The sequence below is a fragment of the Cricetulus griseus genome, chromosome 6 (assembly GCF_003668045.3).
Source record: "Cricetulus griseus strain 17A/GY chromosome 6, alternate assembly CriGri-PICRH-1.0, whole genome shotgun sequence".
In the NCBI taxonomy this organism is placed as follows: Eukaryota; Metazoa; Chordata; class Mammalia; order Rodentia; family Cricetidae; genus Cricetulus; species Cricetulus griseus.
In genome coordinates, this window is record NC_048599.1 from 15803938 (window position 1) to 15824417 (window position 20480).

At 46.4% G+C, this 20480-nt stretch overlaps 1 protein-coding gene across 3 annotated transcripts in view; it reads right to left on the reverse strand.

Annotated features, from left to right (window-relative positions):
• Pkig (cAMP-dependent protein kinase inhibitor gamma) overlaps positions 1-20480 on the reverse strand; it is a 70342-nt gene that overhangs the window by 15165 nt on the left and 34697 nt on the right. For 2 of the 3 annotated variants that reach the window (XM_027423486.2, XM_027423487.2), the window contains exon 2: positions 8092-8161. The exons of the other annotated variant lie outside the window; for it this stretch is intronic. The gene's annotated coding sequence lies outside the window, so the exon portion shown is untranslated. The remainder of the gene's footprint in view (positions 1-8091; positions 8162-20480) is intronic. 3 annotated transcript variants of the gene reach the window in all.

Below are 20480 nucleotides of genomic sequence, written 5' to 3' on the forward strand. Positions count from 1 at the left end.
CATGCTTCTCTCCAGCCCTCCTGCCATTCTGCCATCCCTAAGCTTAGCTGGGGTTCAGCTGTAAAGCAAACCTTCCAGAGAGGAACAGCCCCCACTACTCTGAGGGGAGGGGCAGGAAGGGAAAGTGAAATCACTTCCAGGCAGGCTTGCCAATATCCCGGGCTGGGCTGAGCTCCAGCTCTGCAGGTGCCAGGTGGGCATGGTCCCCCAACCTTAGGGATCTCAATTGGGAACAAAGGGGAAAGAGCCTTCTATCTCTACAGCAGTTGTGCAACACGTCTACAAGTTCTCTGACCCTCTGTCTAACAGGACTGACATCTAAAGGCGGGAAAAGGCTGGGATGTAACTCAGGGATGGAGCACCAGCCTAGTACACGCAATCCTGGATTGAAGTCTTAGATCATCAAGGAAATAAAAAACATAATAGAGGGTCTAATTTAAATCTTTTGGATGAGTTATGAACTGGCTTTGGGACTAACTTCTCTTCCTCCTCCTCTTCTGGTGATTCCACCCAGGGTCTTCTGAATACTGCTAAGCTATACCCTAGTCTCTAATTTCTAACATAAAATGAACGATGTGTCTGATTTCTAGGATGAAGTTAGTGACTTCAGTGTCCACTTGGCTCTCCTGGGATACCCATCTTCAGCACTGTGCAATACAGGAAATCAGAGGGTGCCATACCATGAGGAACCCAAACTAACTCTGGGAAGTGACCACATGAGGAAGCCTGAACTGCATGGATGGAAATGCAGCTGGCCAGTCACTGGCTATTACATGACCCTTGTTAATCCAGCTCTAGCTACTATCTATAAAAACCAGAATTACCCAGACAAGCAAGCTGTCTGAAGTCCTGACCTACAGAAATGGAGGAGATAGTAAGTTATGACTGCTGTTTCCACTCCCAGGTGAAGAGGTGATGTGTTACACAACAGTAGAGAACTAGAGCAAACCTGAGTCACTTCCAGCTCAGGGTTCCTCTCCAGCTCCTCTAAGAGCCTATCAAAGTTAACTCCCAAATATACTGTGTAGGATCAAAAGAAGCAAGATATTATCATCTCTACAATATTCATCCATTCATCCAAAAAATTTCACTAATCACTCACTCACTCACTCACTCACTGTGTACCAGATTTGTGACTACACGTTATGGACAGAAAAACAGCCAGACACAAGTCTGGCCTTGAGGAAGTTCATGGTCTAGTGAGGGAGACTGACTGAAAATTCCTTAACTCTTTGCAATTTAAGGTGTGTGAGGCACACGGCAGAACTGCTAGAAGCACTGAGTGTGCTTTCAAACCCTTCCCCTCAGTGGATCTATAAATGACAGGTGGGGCGGGGCACTGGTATAACAACAGCCCTTGTTTCCATTTTACCGATGGGAGAGCATGACAGCCCACACACCTGCAAAGGGGGAAGAATTAAGGAATACTTCAGGATGTAATATATAAACTTTAAAATGTTACAAACTGGGGGCTGGAGAGATGGCTCAGAGGTTAAGAACACTGCCTGCTCTTCCAGAGGTCCTGAGTTCAATTCCCAGCAACCACATGGTGGCTCACAACCATCTGTAATGACATCTGGTGCCCTCTTCTGGTGTTTGGCATACATGCAGACAGAATACTGTATACATGATAAATAATTCTTAAAAAAAGAATAGCTCATTTTATTTAAAAAAATAAAATAAAATGTTACAAACCTTGGTAGCTAAGAGCTATAGCTAAAAGGAATAAATGGAGTGATAAAGGACACCTGGCACCTTCTCAGATCTCTGTGCATGAGCACAGGTGTGTTCTGCCAAATCAGGTCCCCAGCAATGATGGGAGTTTGGAACATCCCATAGAGCAGCCACGAGCTTCAGCAATATTAGGTCACCTATCTCAGCCCATGATCCTGGTGCCTGGAAATTCAGATGGGCCACTGGACTGTTTCCAAAGGTCAAAGACACATTTAATACTCTAAAGAAAACTATGTACATTTACCAAGAAAATGTGTACACATGTGTGGTGGTCTGAAAAAAAGGGGGGGCCAAAAGGGAGTGGCACTATTAGGAGGTGTGGCCTTGTTGAAGGAAGTGTGTCACTGTGGGTGTGGGCTTTCAGGTTTCTTTTTCCTCAAGCCAGCCCCCAGTGTGATAGTCCTGTTGCCTCTAAGATGTAGGACTCTCAGTTATTTCTCCTGCACGTCGCCATGCTCCCTGCCATGATAAAAATGGACTGAACCTCTAAAACTGTAAGTGAGCCACCCTCAATTAAATGTTTTCATTATAAGAGTTGCTGTGGTCATGGTGTCTCTTCACAGCAACAGAAACCCTAACTAACACAAGGTGTTAAGTATGAAGCTGTGCCCCTGACTTAAGTCCCCCCACAAAGCCCAGCAGTGTCAACGCACACATGGCTGTAGCCCTCAGTGCTCCAAATGCAGCTGGAACAGAGGCTAGCCCTCCTAAACAGGAATTGGTAGAAAAAAACATCCTGGGAACTGACGCTGCAACCAAGCCACTGCAAATATATGCATCGAGGGGATTCCCCAGAGGCCCTAAATCAGGAGAGGACACAAGCCTGGTGTCCTGGGAAGCAGCTGGCAGGCAGGGTGCACAGGCTTTGCTGATAAGCAGCTGGCGAGCTCTAGTCTCATGGCAGCTTCCCACTAGAGACCTGGGCTCTGCAAGCAGGGAAGAATCTGAGCAGAGGGGCTGGAGACAGGCAAAGGCTGAAATCCCCCAAATCCTGGAACTACAGAAAGTAGAAGAGGAAAGGGCTGTAGATCCTGCCCTGGTCACTAGGACCAGTGCTGAAAGGAGACGGGAAGGGTGAAGTGTGGGTGAGAAACTGAGTCACAATCTCCACAAATCACCAAGGGATACCAGGGGAGCAAATCAGAGCCCATCTCTGAGCCTTGGTTTCTTCATCTCTGAAGACATTGCCCACTGTGAGGACTGCTGGGGAAAGGAAAGGAAACGGATGCTGCTTTCTCCAAGTTCTAGAGGATCCAATACCTTTTTATGACCTCCAGAGTTAATATAGGCATCCATGTGGTACACAGATGCACATGCAGGCAAGACACTCTCACACATAAAATAAATAAATCTAAAAGTTAAAAAAGTTCAAAGTCATTCTTGGCCAGCTGGGGCTAGATGAGTTCTTGTCAAAAATACAAAAACAAAACAAAAATACCAGAAGTATTCCAGCACTTGGGAAGAGTGGGAATAGGACTACTACAAGTTTTAGGTCAGCAAGGGTGATATGGTAAGACCTCATCTCAAACAGCAAACAAACAAAAAAAGCTGGAGTGGCAACACATGCCGGAATCGCAACCCTTGGGAATTGGAGCAGAAGGACTAAGAGTTTCTAAGCCATCTAAAGCTATACAGGGAGTCTGAGGACAGCTTAAGCTACATGGGACCCAATCACAGATCACCAAAAACTAAAGCAAATTTAAAAACCATCAACAATCAAACAAATATAAAAGAATCAAAAAGTAACCACAAAAACCCTCAATAACTAAGTACTTCGCTCATTTTTTAGATGGAACTATTTGAGGTACTTGTTTTTGTTACAGGAGTCTCATATTTTGTTTTATTTAAATCCCCGCTGTATATAATGATTTACAAATGACTTCTCTCACTCTGCTGGCCACCTTGCATTCTGTCTACTGTCTCCTCTGCCTCTGCCGTGTAGTCGCACTTTGGCTTTGATGTACTTTAGATGTCATATCCAAAAAACTGCTACCAAGACCAATACTATGGAGATTTCTCCTTTGTCCTAGGACTTGTAGAGCTCCAGGATGGGGGAGGAGGGTTGCATGTGACCATATGCACATGTAGAAGCCAAAGAAAGGCTGACTTACTGCATTGAGCCAGGGTCTCTCCCAAGCCAGAGCTCGTCATCTGAGCTAAGCTGGCCAGCCAGCCAGTGAGCTCTCAGGACCCACCTGTCTTTACCTCCCAGTGTGAAGGTCATAGGTCCTCAAACCCATGGACCCCTTTTATGTGGATAGGGGGAATTTTGAACTCAAGTCCTCAGGTCCTCATGCTACAAGAAAAGTGCTCTTACTTCCAAGCCATCTCCCCAGCTATCAGGTCTTATATATAAATTTTAAGCCATTTTTAGTTGGGTTTTATGTATGGTATAAAAATATACTACTCTTTCCCATCTTGCTTCCTCACTGATTAAAGAGACTGTCCCTTTCTCCACTGCACATTTTTGACACCTTTGTTAAAGATTAGCTGACACTGCATGTGTGAGTTTGTTTCTGGACTTTCTATTCCAGCACAGTGGCCTGCTTACATGTCTGGTTTTTAGGCTAACACTACACCAGTTTAATTACTTGTTTTGTAATATAACTTAAAATCAGGTGTTGTGGTACCTCCAGCTTGGTTCTTCTTGCTCAAGAGTACTTTAGTTATTCGTGGTCTTTTATGGGTCCATGAGTTTTAGGGTTTTTCTTCTTCTTCTTCTTCTTCTTCTTCTTCTTCTTCTTCTTCTTCTTCTTCTTCTTCTTCTTCTTCTTCTTCTTCCTCCCTCCTCCTCCTCCTCCTCCTCCTCCTCCTCCTCCTCTCCTCCTCCTCCTCCTCTTCCTCCTCCTCCCTCTTCTTCTTTTCTTCTGAGACAGGGTTTCTCTGTGTAACAGCCCTAGCTTTCCTGGAACTGAACTTGCTCTGTAGACCAGACTGGCCTTGAACTCACAGAGATCCACCTGCCTCTGCCTCCCAAGTGCTGGGATTAAAGGCGTGTGCCACCACTGCCCAGCCTAGGTTTTTTTTTTTTTCCTAAAAAATCTTCCTAGAACAAATCTAGACACTATTCTGCTGTGGCTATGGCTAAGCACATACCTGCTTCTGGGAGAAATGCCACTAAAATTCTAATAAGGGCAGTGCTAATTGTGTACACTGCTTTGGGTAATATGGACACGCTGATAGGCCAGGCCACACTGACTTTTTCATGTGCTCTTTGGATGGTGTGGTGTAGACACAGCTCTGAACCAACAGGCTTCCCACCTGTGCACCTCTATTTGCTCCAGTGACTCCACTCAAGAGCACTGTCCTAGTGGCCATGGCTCTTCCTGAGATGGAGGGCACCTGCAGTGTGCATGCCAGGGTAGGGCACGCATTGCTCCCTTTCTCTCACAGGAGTAGCAATGCCTCCTCTGGGAGCAAGGCTGGAGGCCAAAAGGAAAACACCCAGGGAGCCACACTCAGAGCTGTCAGGGAACTCACCCACAAGGCAGAGAGGTGGTCTCAAGGTATCTGGAGAAAAGGTCTTAGGAAAAACACTAACTGGACAAGCTGCCCCAGAGCTTGGATCTAGATGATGTGTTAGTCACCGAGAGAACACAGAGGAGCTGTGTTTCATTTCTCCATGGCCTCTGACATTTCTGAGCTGTCTACAGTCTTGCCAGTGCTACAGTGGTCAGATATGGGCTCTTCTTCTTCACCTTGTGTCAAAGAGGTGTCGCCTCGAAACCTCTGTTTGGTTATTTGTAACATTTGGGTATTTCACAAGACTGAACTAAATGAGATTAAGAATCGTGAAAGTGAGATGGCTGTAGTAGTGCTTAAGCAATCCCAGCACGCTGGAGGCAGAGGAAGGTGGATTTCTGTAAGCTTGAGTCTAGCCTGCTCTACATAGGGAGTTCCAGGCCAGCCATGGATACACAGCAAAGCATCTAATACTTGACACCATCTAAACAAATACTATTTCCAAAAGCCGTTGATTATGGCCATGGCCAAGCACACACCTAGTCCTCAGTCAGCATTTGTTCACTCCTCCCTAAAGATGACATCATGGGAGAGAGGACACAGGACAAACAGCAGCTAGTGAAACCCCAGTATCCTTGTGAGGACTTCAATAACGCGTTATGTGACAAACAAGACAAGAGGGATCTGAAGCCCTAACTGTTCGTGTAAAATATCCACAGTGGAATGAAACAGAAGAAAGGTAATGCTTACCATCCATTAGTAGACGAGGCAGCTGGGCTCACAGCTACAAAGGGACCTGCACTGGGCTACTCTGCTTTTACACGAGATGTCTCTACCCATGCTCCCACCTCATGCTCTCCAAGGAGATCACCTCCCCAGGCTGTGACCTTCCCTCATCAGGGTCCACTGGCAGGAGGAGTACAGGCCCTGAGCAGACAGCAGATGGAGGGTAAGGAAACTAACTTGGCCCAGTGTCTGCAGGGTCGCCTTTCTAACCCTGACTAGGTGACTTTCTGCTTAGAGCCGTAAGGGTAAATAAAGCCTGGACCATTCACAGCCATTTACAGACTCAGGTCAGCAGCCACTCCTCTGCATTACACAAGCCCATGCTCGCCCTTGTGTCCTCAGGGGCACCTTCCCAGTGCTGCTCCAGAAGCCTGAGGCTGAGCCTGTTTGGCTCACTCCTCTACAGGCCATTTCTTTTTCTTTCTTTCTTTCTTTCTTTCTTTCTTTCTTTCTTTCTTTCTTTCTTTTTTTTTTAAAATTTTATTTATTTATTATATATACAGTCTTCTGCCCGAATGCCAGCAAAGGGTACCAGATCTCATTCAAGGTGGTTGTGAGCCACCATGTGGTTGCTGGGAATTGAACTCAGGACCTCTGGAAGAGCAGTCAGTGCTCTTAACTGCTGAGCGCTCTCTCCAGCCCTCTACAGGCCATTTCTAACGGTCATCATCTACCGACCAGACTCAAGCTCCCTGAAGGCAAGGACTATGTCTGCCCCTTCTGCTGCCATATCTAGTATCCACGTCACACTGCTGATAGACTGAGATAAAAGACCATTCCTGAGTGAGTCTAAACCATGCTGCATTAGAGCTGTGCTGTTCCTACAAGACTGACTTCACCGCCAATTCCTAGTCGGGGAACACAACAGACCCAATGAGCTCTTGGCAAAGAGAGATGAGCTCACCATCAGGCTCTCTGCACCTTTCTCACAATCCTAGTTGTGGAAAAGACCCAGGTAGACATGGGTCAACTGGGCACATGTGGCCTTTGTTACAGCCATGGACACCTGCACGAGTGGGCAGATGACTGTGGACCACGTACTCCCAACTTAACAATGCATGGCAAGTCACAGGATTTTCAGGGTTAGATATTGTAGGTGAAAAGCCAGGTGTGTTATGGTGATGTATACCTTTCATCCCACTGCTTAAGAGGCAGAGGCAGTGCACGCCTTTAATCTCAGCACTTGGGAGGCAGAGGCAGGTGGATCTCTGTGCGTTCGAGACCAGCCTGGTCTACAAGAGCGAGTTCCAGGACAGCCTCCAAAGCCACAGAGAAACCCTGTCTCGAAAAAAGAAAAAAAAAAAAGAGGCAGGTGCATCTCTGTGAAGTTCCAGGCCAACCAGAGTAACATGGTAATACCTTGTATGGAAAAGAAAAGAAAAGAAAAGAAAGGAAAGGAAAGGGAAGGGAAGGGAAGGGAAGGGAAGGGAAGGGAAGGGAAGGGAAGGGAAGGAAAGGAAAGGGGAAGAGAGAGAGAAAAGCTAACAGTGCCTCTATGCCAGAACACCTGACTATCATAAGAAGTATGACCACTAGCCATAGGTAGCACACTTCCAGGCAGCCCATTCACACTGTGTATGCAGTTTGTTTTCAAATGGAAGGTGCCTGCCCAATCCCTCCTCATGAGACTGCTGGGCTGTGCCCATTTCTTTGCGCTAGGGCTGGGCTCTGACTGTTTGGGTAACTCTAACAAAGTCTTAAAATGACAATTCCCATGACATGCCCTGGTTGTTGTGAACATGTCTTTATAACAGATACATGCAGAAAAAGTTGGCATCACACCCAAAGTTGCTAATCAGCTACGTATGACTCCATCTGTTTGGGTATATGGCTGAAGAAACCTGCTAAGACACCGGAAGGAAGCTGTCTTTCCTATGCTGTGAAGAAACTGCCTGAATGGGAAACAGGCCCGTGTCACTGAAGCGTGACGTTATATAACTGCTGCTAAGAGCCACCCTGCCTTTTTTAGTCTACTAAAATTCCCCTTGAACTTCATCTAGAACCTACTGACTTTCTTTCAAGTAAAAAAAAAAAAAAAAAGGGAAAAGACATGTAGGCAAACTTAGGATGTGATGGCACACAGAGGTGTGAACTGCATTAACTACCCACCTAGTTTAATTCCGTTTTCCTGCTCGCATCTCTTCAGATTTTTCACTCTGGATTAATCAGTGTGGAAAGTCTAAGAAACCAGAAGAAAAGAAAACAAGATTAGAGCCAGGCACAATCTAGGCTGTAAGCTGGAGCAGCCTTTGGGAAGACAAATTTGCAGTATCTGTTAACATGAAATGAGCACATTCTTTGAGTGAACCCAGTATTCAGGAATTGGTACCAGAGACATATTCAAATGAGTAAAAGATACTGTGAGGAATTAACTGTCTAAATGGGATGAAGTTAAATTCCTGGGTATCAGCATGCCAAGGCAACACACAGCCACTTCAAATTATAAAGAAGTTTATGTTTAATTGCTTAAAAGAATATTGCAGCTGGGTGGTGGTGGTGCACGCCTTTAGTCCCAGCATTCAGGAGGCAGAATCAGATGGATCTCTGTGAGTTCAAGGTCAGCCTGGTTTATAGCGAAACTTCCAGAACAGCTAGGAAGAAAAAAAAAATACTGTGAAATTGCATATATTACTGCTGCTTTTTTGTGGGGGACAGTCTTCCTATGTAGTCCCAACTGGCCTCACCAGCTCCTTCTCAGTGTTGAGGTGACAGGTGTGTGATGCCACACAGCTACATACATACCTACATGTGAGCTTCATTTGTTCTTACTCTTTGGGACAGGTGGGGAGTGGTGGGGGTAAGGATCAAAACAGAAAAGGGTTTCTATTCCATTGTTCTGTTTGTTTTGTTTTTTGAGACATGATTCTGCCTAGGTGGAATTCTCTGTGTCGGCATACAGATTTCTGTGAACTTAAGGTCAGCAAGACCACAAAGTGACAGCCTGCCTAATCAGTAAATAAGGCCTACAACATAAACTGCCTCCCCTCTAGGAAGCCCACTGTATCCAGCCCTGGGAGTGGCTGGCCGACGGGAGAGGATGCTTCAGATCACTGCATCTGCTAGCTGGCTGCTCCCAGCAGATGCTCTGGCTCCCATGTCCCACGAGACTAGGTAAGAGAAATGTGAATACTGTATGAATCATTTAGACAGAGGAGAAACCACAGAAATGATAGAAATAAGGTCAAAGAAGCCAAGTGCTCACCACAGTTGCCAAGAGAACTGCCTAACTGCATCAGCCCTTCCAGAGTTCCCTGGAGAGCCTCTGCTCTCCTCTGCTTCAGGGCTTCGCGTCTAACTTTTTCTTATTGACAATAACGATTTCAATAAAATAGCAGTGACGCCTCACCTCCTATCTCCATACAGCCTACAAAGCACATTTTGCTTTGCTTCTCACTCACTCAGTCTTTGCCTTCTATGCTTCTTCACGGCAGCAACCACCATGTAGGCCCCATGTTCAGGTCCTGCTGCACTGTAACCTTCAGCAGTCTCATTCCCCCTCCCACCCCCTATGCTTTGCCTACACCACGGCCTCCTTTGGCTCCTCAGCCTTTCCTGCATCCAATCTTCTTGCTCACGTGCTCCTCCCTTAGTCTTCAGGTTCCATGACACCCCTTAATTTTACCCCTTGGCTCTTGGCTCATGGTGTCAGTGCCTCCTGACCCCTCTAAGCACCACCTCTTTGAGGAAGCCCTGGCCCACACTCTCCTGTACCTCACTTAGCCTGTTCATGCAGGCTGAACACCTATTCTTGCTCTGGGTGAACTTTCATTTAGGAAGGACCACTCCGGTTTTCCACCATCCATCCATCACCATGCACAGTCCAGGTGATGAATGAGTATTGGCTGACCGCATGAAAATGTCAACATGAACTGAAAGTGGGGTTCAATGCTACAGATCCTCTGCCTTTTCAGGCTTGACACAACTCTCTGGGCCTCTCTTGGGACCCATGACAACAGGTTTGTTTTGTTGAAACAGGGTCTTTTTGTAAGTGAGCATTTATTCCTCCATTGGACTGAGAACAATTAAAAGTCTTATTCCTGGGTGGCTGGCTCGGTAATTATGTTCTGATCCTGACGTTAGGCAGCTCACAAAAGCCTATATGCACATAGCTCTAGCTTCAAGGGATCTGACACCCTCCTGTGAACCCTCATGGGCATCAAGACTCACACACTTGTTTTATTCCAAGTTAATTATGTTTACATTTATTTTTTTCTATTCATTTATTTACTTGAGATGCGCTCTTGCTCTCCCCCACCCCCATAGGGTTCCTCTGAGGCTTTGGAGGCTGTCCTGGAACTCGCTCTATAGACCAGGCCTGCCTCCAATTCATAGAGTTCCACCTGCCTCTGCCTCCTGAGTGATGGGATTAAGGGCATGCACCACCACACCTGGCTCCTTTTATTTCTTTAACCCCAGGAAGGTTTTTTTGTTTGCTTGTTTTTAATTTCTTATTCTGTTACTTTCTTGTACATTTAATTTCAAATTTTATTTGTTTGCCTCCTGTGTGTACATGTGTGTCAGTGAATGTGTATAAGAGACAGAGTCCTGGGGGAGGAGGGTGGTTTATGAAGCTATGATTCAGACACTTTCTAGGTCACAATTCAAAATTTTTCAGTAACCTGCTGGCTGACTACCATCTTGGCTGGTGACCTGGTGAGTGTGTGATGTGTAAAAGAAGCTTTTTTACATTTTTGGTTGTCAGCCTAGCCTTTAACAGATGAGCCATCTTTCCAGCCCAAGAAGCTTTTAAAATAAGATCTTGGCCAGGACCAGGCATGGTGGTGCAATGCCTTTAATCCTAGCACAAGGGAGGGATTTGAGTTTGAGGCCAGCCTGGTCTACACATCAAATTCCAGGAGAGCTGGAGTTACATAGTGAGACCCTGTCTCAAAACAAATTAAAATAACTAAAAATTTAAAAGGTCTTATCCCCTTCATATTCCCACCATAGCATGATCTGGGAGACCTAACACCTAGGTTTTGACTAGCAGAGCAGGACAAATTGAGGCGGCAGCCCCTACCCACTCAGATGCTACTTCTGCCTGTATAGTAAACAGCACCAGAGCATGCTCCAAGATACACAAAAGCAAGGACACTAAGACTAGGGAGAAACATAGCAACATGAGGAGAGGGTTACTTAGACAGATACCTGAAAAGTGAAAGCATTGACTGATAATTTTTTTTTTTCAAGACAGGGTTTCGATGCATTGCTTTTGAGGTTGTCCTGGAACTCGCTCTGTAGACCAGGCTACCCTCGAACTCACAGAGACCCACCTGCCTCTGCCTCCTGAGTGCTGGGATTAAAGGCATGAGCCACCAACTCCTGGCTCGACAATTTAAGTATTTTTTTCTGCATTGTCTAGCTTTCCTTCCTTAAATATGTTCTAAGTTTGTAACTGGAGAATCCAGCTGGGAGGTGATGGCCCACACTTTTAATCCCAGCACTTGGGAGGCAGAGGCAAGTGGATCTCTGTGAGTTCAAGGCTAACTTGGTCTACAAAGCTACACAGAGAAACCCTGTCTCAAAAAAACAAACCAAAACAACAACAAAAACCCAACAGAAAATCCACTGGAAACTTTAGGCTCCCAGTCACTCATCCCTATAGTTGGGGTTCCCAATCCTGGGCCATGCCAGGAGGGCCCCTGGATTTTGTGATGAGGAATTTCTTCCATTCCTCTAAAGCATAGGAGACAGGAAGGTGAGGGAGCAAGTGTCCTTGCTGCAGCAAGAGCTGCAAAGCTGTTAGCACAGGAACAGGAGGGAGAGTGTGGCTAAGAGCAGCTGAAGCTCAGAGCCTCAGCGGGGATCCACAGCCCTCCACTTGGCACATGGCACAGTAACTGTGCACTCCCCTGCTGTCTTCCCTGAATCGCAGGGCTTAGGAGGTAGCCCTGTGGTGGAGTGCTTGCCTGACATGAACTCGGTTTAAACATCAATGCTTTATATTAGACAATACAAACAAACAAAAAACACAGACAACAGCAACAACCTAGGAATCATGTGGAATTCTGAGCAGGGCCTGGTAGCATACACCTATAATTTACAGCCCGAGGGAGGAGCAGCTTCAGCTATCTAGTGAGTTTGAGCCAGCCTGGACTACATCGGATCCTGTCTCAGAAAGAAGAGGGGTGGGAAGGAAAACAACTAAAGCTGGTCTATAATCACCTATTCCTCTAGCCCAGTGCTCAGTTTTGTGGGAATGTGACAGCTAGCCCTAACTTGATGGCACTATGTCCAGGAAGAAGTCACTCTATCCCAGCCGTTAACGACCCTTCTTTCTGTTTTCCCTGGGTGATGTGGTTTGTGACAATTTATACAGGACTCCCCTGTGGTGGGTAAGGAACTTAACCCAGTACTGGGCACCTCTAATAGCTGTCTACCTTTGTCCCGAAATGCCTGTGAGAGCCCAGTGGCCTGCAGGTGTCAGCCATGTGAGATAAGAAGAAACAGCGGATTTCTGCTTATAATGGGGATGAGAAACAACCCAGGGGAGTGAAGCCTTTCTCGTCAGCTGTGGATTCCACAGAGCATGAGATAACTGTGATGCCCACCTTTAATGTCCACCATTACAAACCCTTCCTTAGCCCCCTCTGGCCTGACAAGCTCCTGATTTGACTAGAAGGCTGTTGTCCTGTTAGCAGTAAGAATAAATCGTTTAACCCAAATTCAAATTGAGTCTAAGGTTTTGGTCTTTCCCAGTGGATTCAAACTCTACAACAATATGAGCCCCTCAACACAAACTTACCGAATAATAGAGACCACATCTATAAAGCACTACACAAAGCTGACCTAGAGCCCTGGGGCACAAATGTCCATTAGCCACAGACACTTCCTTGCTTTGAGGCTCAAACGTCCATTATCCTGTCCTACAGAGCCAAATGGAAGCAGTGATTTCTTCAAACATCAGCAAAGCTGCTTTTACATTTGGGAAATGCTGGCTTCATACAGTAATTGTTCTAATCTTCAATTCACAATCTGTTGGCCTCTCAGCTGAGTGCAACGCCCAGAGAAACCACACTGTTTAGGGGAAGATGGCCAGTGTTCTAGCACCGCTGAAGGGTTTCCAAGAGTTCCACCTCTGACTCTGCTTAGCAATCATGTCTGGTGCCTTGAGCTCAGATGAGTAGACTGGTGGGCTCAGCTTCTCCCAGCTGCAGCTGCCACAGTTTCTTCCTTCAGCCATCAGGCCAGGACCCTCTGCTCCCAGGCAGGAGCACCCACCTCTTCTTCCTGCCTCCATGCTGATGGCTGACTTGAAGTTGAGCATTAGGGGTCCGGATGACAGAAAGCAGCCCTGTAGCCTGATTTGTAGAGCAAGAGGCAGTCCTGGAGTGCCTCACATAAATACCATCCTATGAGTCACTAGCACTCTTCCTTGTGGTAAAACAGCAGTCCAGAGCATGCAGTTCCGTTTTACTTTGTTGTTTTGTCATTTTGATGGTGGTGGTTGTGGTGACGATGGCCTGCAACTCTACATAGGTTTGAGGATAGCCTAAACTCATGGCGATCCTCCTGCCTTAGCGTCTCAAGTGCTGGGATTACAGGTGTGAATTACCATGCCCATCTTAAGAGTTTGGTACCTCCGGGTGTTGGTGGCGCACGCCTTTAATCCCAGCACTCGGTTGGCAGAGGCAGGCGGATCTCTGTGAGTTCAAGGCCAGCCTGGTCTCCAGAGCGAGTGCAAGGATAGGCTCCAAAGCTACACAGAGAAACTCTGTCTCGAAAAACAAAACAAAACAAAAAAACAAAAGAGTTTGGTACCAATCTACAGGTACTAATTTACTGTATTTCATCCACCCCACAACACCCTGTGGGACAGGTCTAGTGTGATCCCAGCTTTGCCCAAAGGCAAGCAGGTTCTGGAAAAGGAGTGAAGGTCTGTCCAGGACCTCTCAGCTAAGTGAGGTGGTGGTACACTTTGCTGCTTTCCCACCAAACTCTAGACTGAAAACATAGGCAGACTAGACACCAACAAGTCCAGGGATCACAGAAGGCCAGGAGCCAGACAGCAGACTAGAATGTATAGCAAACTAAGTGGGGGATGGTAAAGAAGTAAAGCACGTGACCTAAGCTGTAGAATTAGATTAAAACACCACTCTGCCTTCTGACTCTGGTACAATACCCCTCTTCAAGCAGACAGAGAAAGTGAGCCCCAGGAGGTGATATGGACAGGACAGCAGCTCCAGGGGAGTTAATGGTGGCAGAGACAGCCTATTCTCATTCCGCACACTACCTCTATCACCTGCAAGGTGTGAGAGCTTGAGCAAGTCGCTTCCCATATCCATACCTCTTTCTGTAAAATGGAGAAAACCTCTCCCAACACTGCTGTGAAGACAAAAAGGAATCAGCAGAGCTGAGATGCCCAGCCTTTCATGTAACACACACTTGAAGACAGAAAACCCACACAAGAGCTCAACACACAGCCTACCTCCACTCCCAAGATGCCCTAAACTCAGTATATGTCAGGTGGCATGTGTCAAGAAAAGCCCTGTAATGGTGCTCTGATAGCACTCACATACGAAGAAGGCATGCCACTCACACTTTCCACTCCTGCTTCCTGGAAGAGGCCACGTAGCCCCAGCCCTGTCCTTTCATTCAGAGCATCATGGTCTTATTACCTCCTGAGAAAGGGGGATGGTCCCTATCCAGAGTCCCCAGTTCTAGGGGCCAGGCTGTGGGCTGCAGCACAGTTGAAAGGCCGAGCCTCCCAGTGCCCTGCTACAGGGAAGCCAGAGTCCAACTTGGATGGCACAGCCACTGCAGCTTTAAGATATGCCAAGTGACTGTGAGAACTCTCTCTCTAATCCTGACCTTACTTCAAACAGTTTCCAAACAATACATCCTCCTGAGGATTAGGGTCTCTGATGGCCCTAAAGATAAAGAATTAACAAGACCCGGAACAAAAGCTGATTTTTGCTTTTGTTTGCATCCCAGCTATGGACATCCTTTCCCGCAGCGGTGGTGGCCAGGACACTAGAATAAAAGAAAGGGCACAGAGGCGAGTACAGGGCACTTTTTTCCCTTTTCACCTCTCATCTTTCTTGCCAAACTAAAAACTAAAGTGGTAGTTTTTAAGTTGAAATGGAATTGTAGAGGCCAGAAAGATGGCTCAGCAGTTAAGAGCACTTCCTCCTCTTCCACAGTGGTTCCCAGGCAGCTCAAACACCTTTCACTCCAGTTCCAGGGCATCCTATGACTGCCCTTAGGCCTCCATCGGCTCTGACATTATAAGTACACTTGCCATTAAACCTGACTTCGTTGAAGCGAGGGATCTGAACTTAGGTCCTTGTGCTTACACAAGCAAGCACTTTACTCACTGAGCCATGTCTCCTGCCCAGTGTCCTTTTGATTTCCCCACCCAGCCAGTTTTTAGCCAGTTTGGAATACTGAAAACCAAGGGCACTTTGCTTCAAAAGCAACAACGGTTGTCCTCAGAAGAAACACACATGCGATCATCTGGTGTTGCCCCCTCATTTAGGTACAAATGAGAAAGCTCATGTTAAAGTATATCAAACACTTGCAAAAGACCTCATACTTTCCTTGGGTGGCTCTTTACTACACGGTGGCTTCATTTTTTGTAGTACTGGGGATGGAAACCTGGGAGGCCATGTGTATGGTGACAAACTCTCTACTCTGAGCTACACCCTTTCTGTCCCTGCTTTTTGCTTTCCAAGGCTGGAATGTTTCTCTTTTAGCTATAAGTTCTCAAATATATTTAACCTGTTTGGCTCAAAACTGTCTGTAACTCTACTTCTGGCCTCTGCAGGTACTGGGCATGAAAGTGGTACAGGCAGATCCTGAGTATACATGCAGGCAAAACACTCATACACATAAAAATAGAGTAATTTTCAACTATCAATCTATTTACTCTTCTAGTCGAAGAGATGGGCCACAGCATGCCACAAACCATCGCTAGCCACCTGAGGACCTCAGCTGAGACCCACAGAGGGACCGAGAGGTAACAAGTGTCCCTCCCTTCCTCTCTGCACAGTTTAAAAACCTGAAAACAGACTCCAAGAGAAGGAAAGCGTCAGAGCTTATATGGTCAAGGAAGACAGCACAAAGCCAAGGTTAAAGATCACTCCTTCTGAGCCTGGAGCACCCCACATAATCGCTACAGTATATGGGAGATGCCTTTGTGAACCTAAACAAGCTGGTATCCGAAATTTAACATATTACCAGCACTTGAGAGGTAGAGGCAGGAGGATTAGGTTTTCATACACCAATTTTATATGTGAGACATGTCTTTCAAGAATATGTAAAACGTTTTCATTGGAATTTTTAAAAACCTTTGTAATTAGAAAACGATTACAATTTCAGGGATAGTAATTTCTACAGTTGGACTTGGCTTCTTAGCCTGCATGTAGGCAAGGAGGTGCTCTGAAGGCTGTGGAGACTGCTGAAGCTATGTGGTAAGAAAGTCTCCAGTGGGGATGGAGCCTGCCTGTGAGAACGAGACTCCCACTCTGCAGCCCTGGGCAGCTGCAGAGAAAGCTGTAATGCCTGAAGCAATTGTCCATGCATCATAACATAGAAACAGACCCTTTGTGGGCGGCAGGCTGGGGTGGGGTAGACAAGGCAGTGCAGTTGTACTCACAGGAGCCAAGTCTCCTCCAAGTGCAGAGGTCCTGGGTTAGAACAGAAGGTAGAGTAAGAAGCCAGGGTTCAAGAAGGGCCGTGTAGGGAGCAGCAGGCAGCTCGTCCCTGCCCTCTCTCTGTGTGTCTCCTAAATGAAAAGCACTTGAGGTTTTAGAGGGTGTTTCCCACGTCTCTGGCCAAGTGAGTCCCCATTTGTTGTAATCCAATTCTCGGCCTGATGATGTCAACCACTCAACCCACTTGCTCAGTTTCCATCTCTGTCCAAGGGAGAGATCTGTTTCCTCTGGACAATGAGCCAGGGGGCCGGAACTGCATCCCAAGCCTGCCACATTTGTCAAACATCCTTCCTTCAATTTTCAACACTGAGGCCTCAGTGACAAAAGGCTTCCTATGTGGCAGGTCAGTCCCAGGACTCCCGGCATGAGTCCCTCTGCTTTACAGTCACTGGGAAGACTGGCTGCCTGCACTCGGCTGTGCTTCCATGCATTTCTGTGGTGTATAATGTGCTCCATTAGGCAGGAAGCCTCTCTATGGATCCTGCATCTCTGCCTCTCTGCCCAGTCCTCCAAGGTGTTTCATTTCTCCACCTTTCCATGAGTGTGCTCAGCACAGTATGTGTGTCCTTTTGTCCTTATGCACACAAAGGACAAGCTGGGACACACCACTAGTCTGTTGCCTGGAGAACTGGCTTCAGGTCTCAGCCCTGCCTCAATCCAAGTCACTGGGCCTTGGTTTCACCAGTGAAATGATAACATGGGTGTCTTTCCTGCCTGATAGCCCACTGGAAGCCAGTGTGTACAGAGCTTATTATCAAATGCATCTCAGAGCATTTTATTCCAGGCTACCAGTCACATGCCTGAGCAGGAAGAAACCCCTTCTTCCCAAGATACTGCCTGGCCTTGGCTCCTGGGCCCTCGCAGTAGAGCTAAGACATTTCTCTGGGAGAAAACTCAAAAGTATTCACTGAAGGAGTCCCAGGGGACAAGAAAAGAGATAACAAACTACTAGATAAGATAAACAAGTAAAAGAATGCGAGAATGTAACTGTCCTTAGGGACAAACCCAGCAATGGTTAGGCTAGATCACAAGAATATTGCGTCTGCAGTGCACTCCAGCAGGGAGATGGGCAAGGCTCTCCACTCTTGCCTGTGAGAAGCAAGGGACCTGGGCAGGGACCGTGAGCACTGTCAGGAGTCTCTCTCTCTCTCTCTCTCTCTCTCTCTCTCTCTCTCTCTCTTTTTCTCTCTCTCTCCCCTTCCCTCCCTCTCTCTTCCTGCCTCTTCCTCCCTCCCTCCCTCTCCCTCTGTTTTCCTAACTGTAAAATGGGATGCTGGTGGCTTCATTTTAGGATTCTGAGAAGTGATGCTTACAAGGGGACTAAGACAATGGTCAGTACAGACCAAGTACTGGGCAGATGTTGGCTCTCTATCATCTATTTTGATCTCACAACACTCCTAGAAGAATTATTATTACTCTTTCCTCACTAAGATTAAACAGAGAAGTTATGTGACATGCCTAAAGACACACAGCTTGAAAACAAAAGGGTCAAAATTAGAAACCGTGGCTCCTAGCTCCTGACTAAGTCAGAATGAATGTCACATATGTGCCAATGCTATTCTTAAAACAAGATATCCCACCCAGCCTGATAAAGGGAACACTCCATTCCATCAGGTCAGAGGGTGGGCTTATTGGCTTTGTTACCAAAATGCTGGGTGATTTTAACTGCCTCTCCCCAAAGAGGCAGAGCCAATCTATGTGTGTACTATTTCCATGGGGTCAGGAGGTTATAGAACTCTGCTGGACACAGCTCTTTATGGCAGATGGGGAAGGCTGTGGCCCTTTGTAACTTACTAGGAATTTTAATTAGTTCTCAGAAAACTTTGATGCTTATCAGTACTCCAGCAAACAGGCTCTTCATGGCAGTGTGTTTGCCAATCAGAAGGCTTTGGAATAAGTTGGTGAGCTGTGGTAGAAGAAAAACCATTAGCCTGAGAATGCTATGGGTGCAACATGAACAACTGGAGAGATGTGGGGTTCTCCCAGCCCTGTCTTCCCCCCACTGAGGATGACCCTGGACAATCAGTTTGTGCCTTGGCTGCCCATTGGAAGATGGGATCATAACAGCACTTTCCCTAAGAAGTTCTTTGTGTGCGCTCTATATGAATACATGTTTGTGTACATGTGTGTGCATGTGTATACCTGCATGTGGAGGCCAGAGATCTTATGCTGGGTGTCTTCCTCAAACACTTTCTACTCCATTTCTTTCTAGATTTATATATTTATTTTATGTGTGTGAGTGTTTTGTCTACATGAATGTATGTGTACCATGTGTGTGCCTGGTGCCTATCTGGATAGGTCAAATGAGGACATGGGATCCCTGGAACTGGAGTTATGGATGATTGTGAGCCACAATGGGAGTGCTCAGAACCTAACCTGGTCCTCTGTCTACAACTTGTTCTCTGTGCCACAAAGCTACAAAGGCCATGCTCTTCTAGACAACTGTAAAACATAATACTGAGGTTTACACATGGAAGTAGAGTTTCTTAGCCGGGTGGTGCAGCAGAGGCAGGTGGATCTCTTGGTTCAAGGCAAGTCTGGTCTACAGAGTGAGTTCTAGGATGGCTACAGCGACACAGAGAAACACTGTCTTGAAAAACCAAACAGGAAAAAAAAAAAGTTTCTTGGACAGGTGGTGGTGGCACACACATGCTTTTAATTCCAGCACTTGGGAGGCAGAGGCAGGTGAATGGATCTCTGAGTTTGAGACTAGCTGGTCTACAAGAGCTAGTTCCAGGACAGCCTCCAAAGCTACACAGAGAAACCCTGTCTTGAAAAACCAAAAAAAAAAAAAAAGTTTCTTGCCATTATTTTTCTAATTATAGTAATAATTGCTTATGTAAAACAAGTGGACACCTACAGAACAAGAAAAAAGGTGAGAAAGCCACCCATCACCTCTGCCGGCATGCAGACATCACTAGAGAGCTTCATAGTGCTTAACTCTGTAGGGGAAATGCTAGCCATGCCCTCTTGGGGGCTGGCACAGGTGACGCAGACCACGCACACTTGGGAGTGGTCAGAGTGACATAGCAAGACTTTAAATATGAGGATCGCCTGTATGAGGCTCTCTGTGCCCTGGTCCGCCTGGTGGTACGTAACTGACTCCGTTGCGTGAATACTTTCCTATTAAAAATCTGTTCATCAAACTTGCTCTGACTTCATTGCGATCCGCATTTTATTGCGTTTCACAATAGGGTTTCTCTGTGGCTTTGAAGCCTATCCTAGAACTAGCTCTTGTAGACCAGGCTGGCCTCGAACTCACATGTCCTTCTGTGTATGTTTATCTTATTGGTTGAAAAAGTACTGTTGGCCAATAGGAAAGCAATAGGTGGGACTAGGAGTCAAGGAGGATTCTGGGAAATGTAGTAAAAAGAAGTCTAGGGCTACAGGCAGGAAGTGACATAGCAGGCAGACTCATATATAAGCAGGGACAAACAGGAAGTAGTCCTTTTTCTCTTGCTCTTCCTCTTCCCACTGCTCTTTTCTCTCTACAGAGCTGCCATGTGATCCACCGGTGGCCTCCATAAGTCTTATGATTATGGCTAATAATTAAGACTAAGCTAGCATATAAGAAATCCTAGTCAATTGGCCAGCAGCATTGTAAACTATTATAAATCTCTGTGTATTATTTGGGGCCCTAAGGCAGCGGGCAGAACTTGGGCAGCTGGTGGAAAGATTTATCATAACATAACTCCAAACAGAGAGTTTGGGAATCAGAAACATGAATCACGTGGGAAGCAGTATAGTCAACCCACAAGAGTCACAAAGACACGTTCAGTAGATTTGCTTGAACTTTGCCACATAGGCTAGACTAGCCCTTGACCTTCCAGGGATCAACCTTCT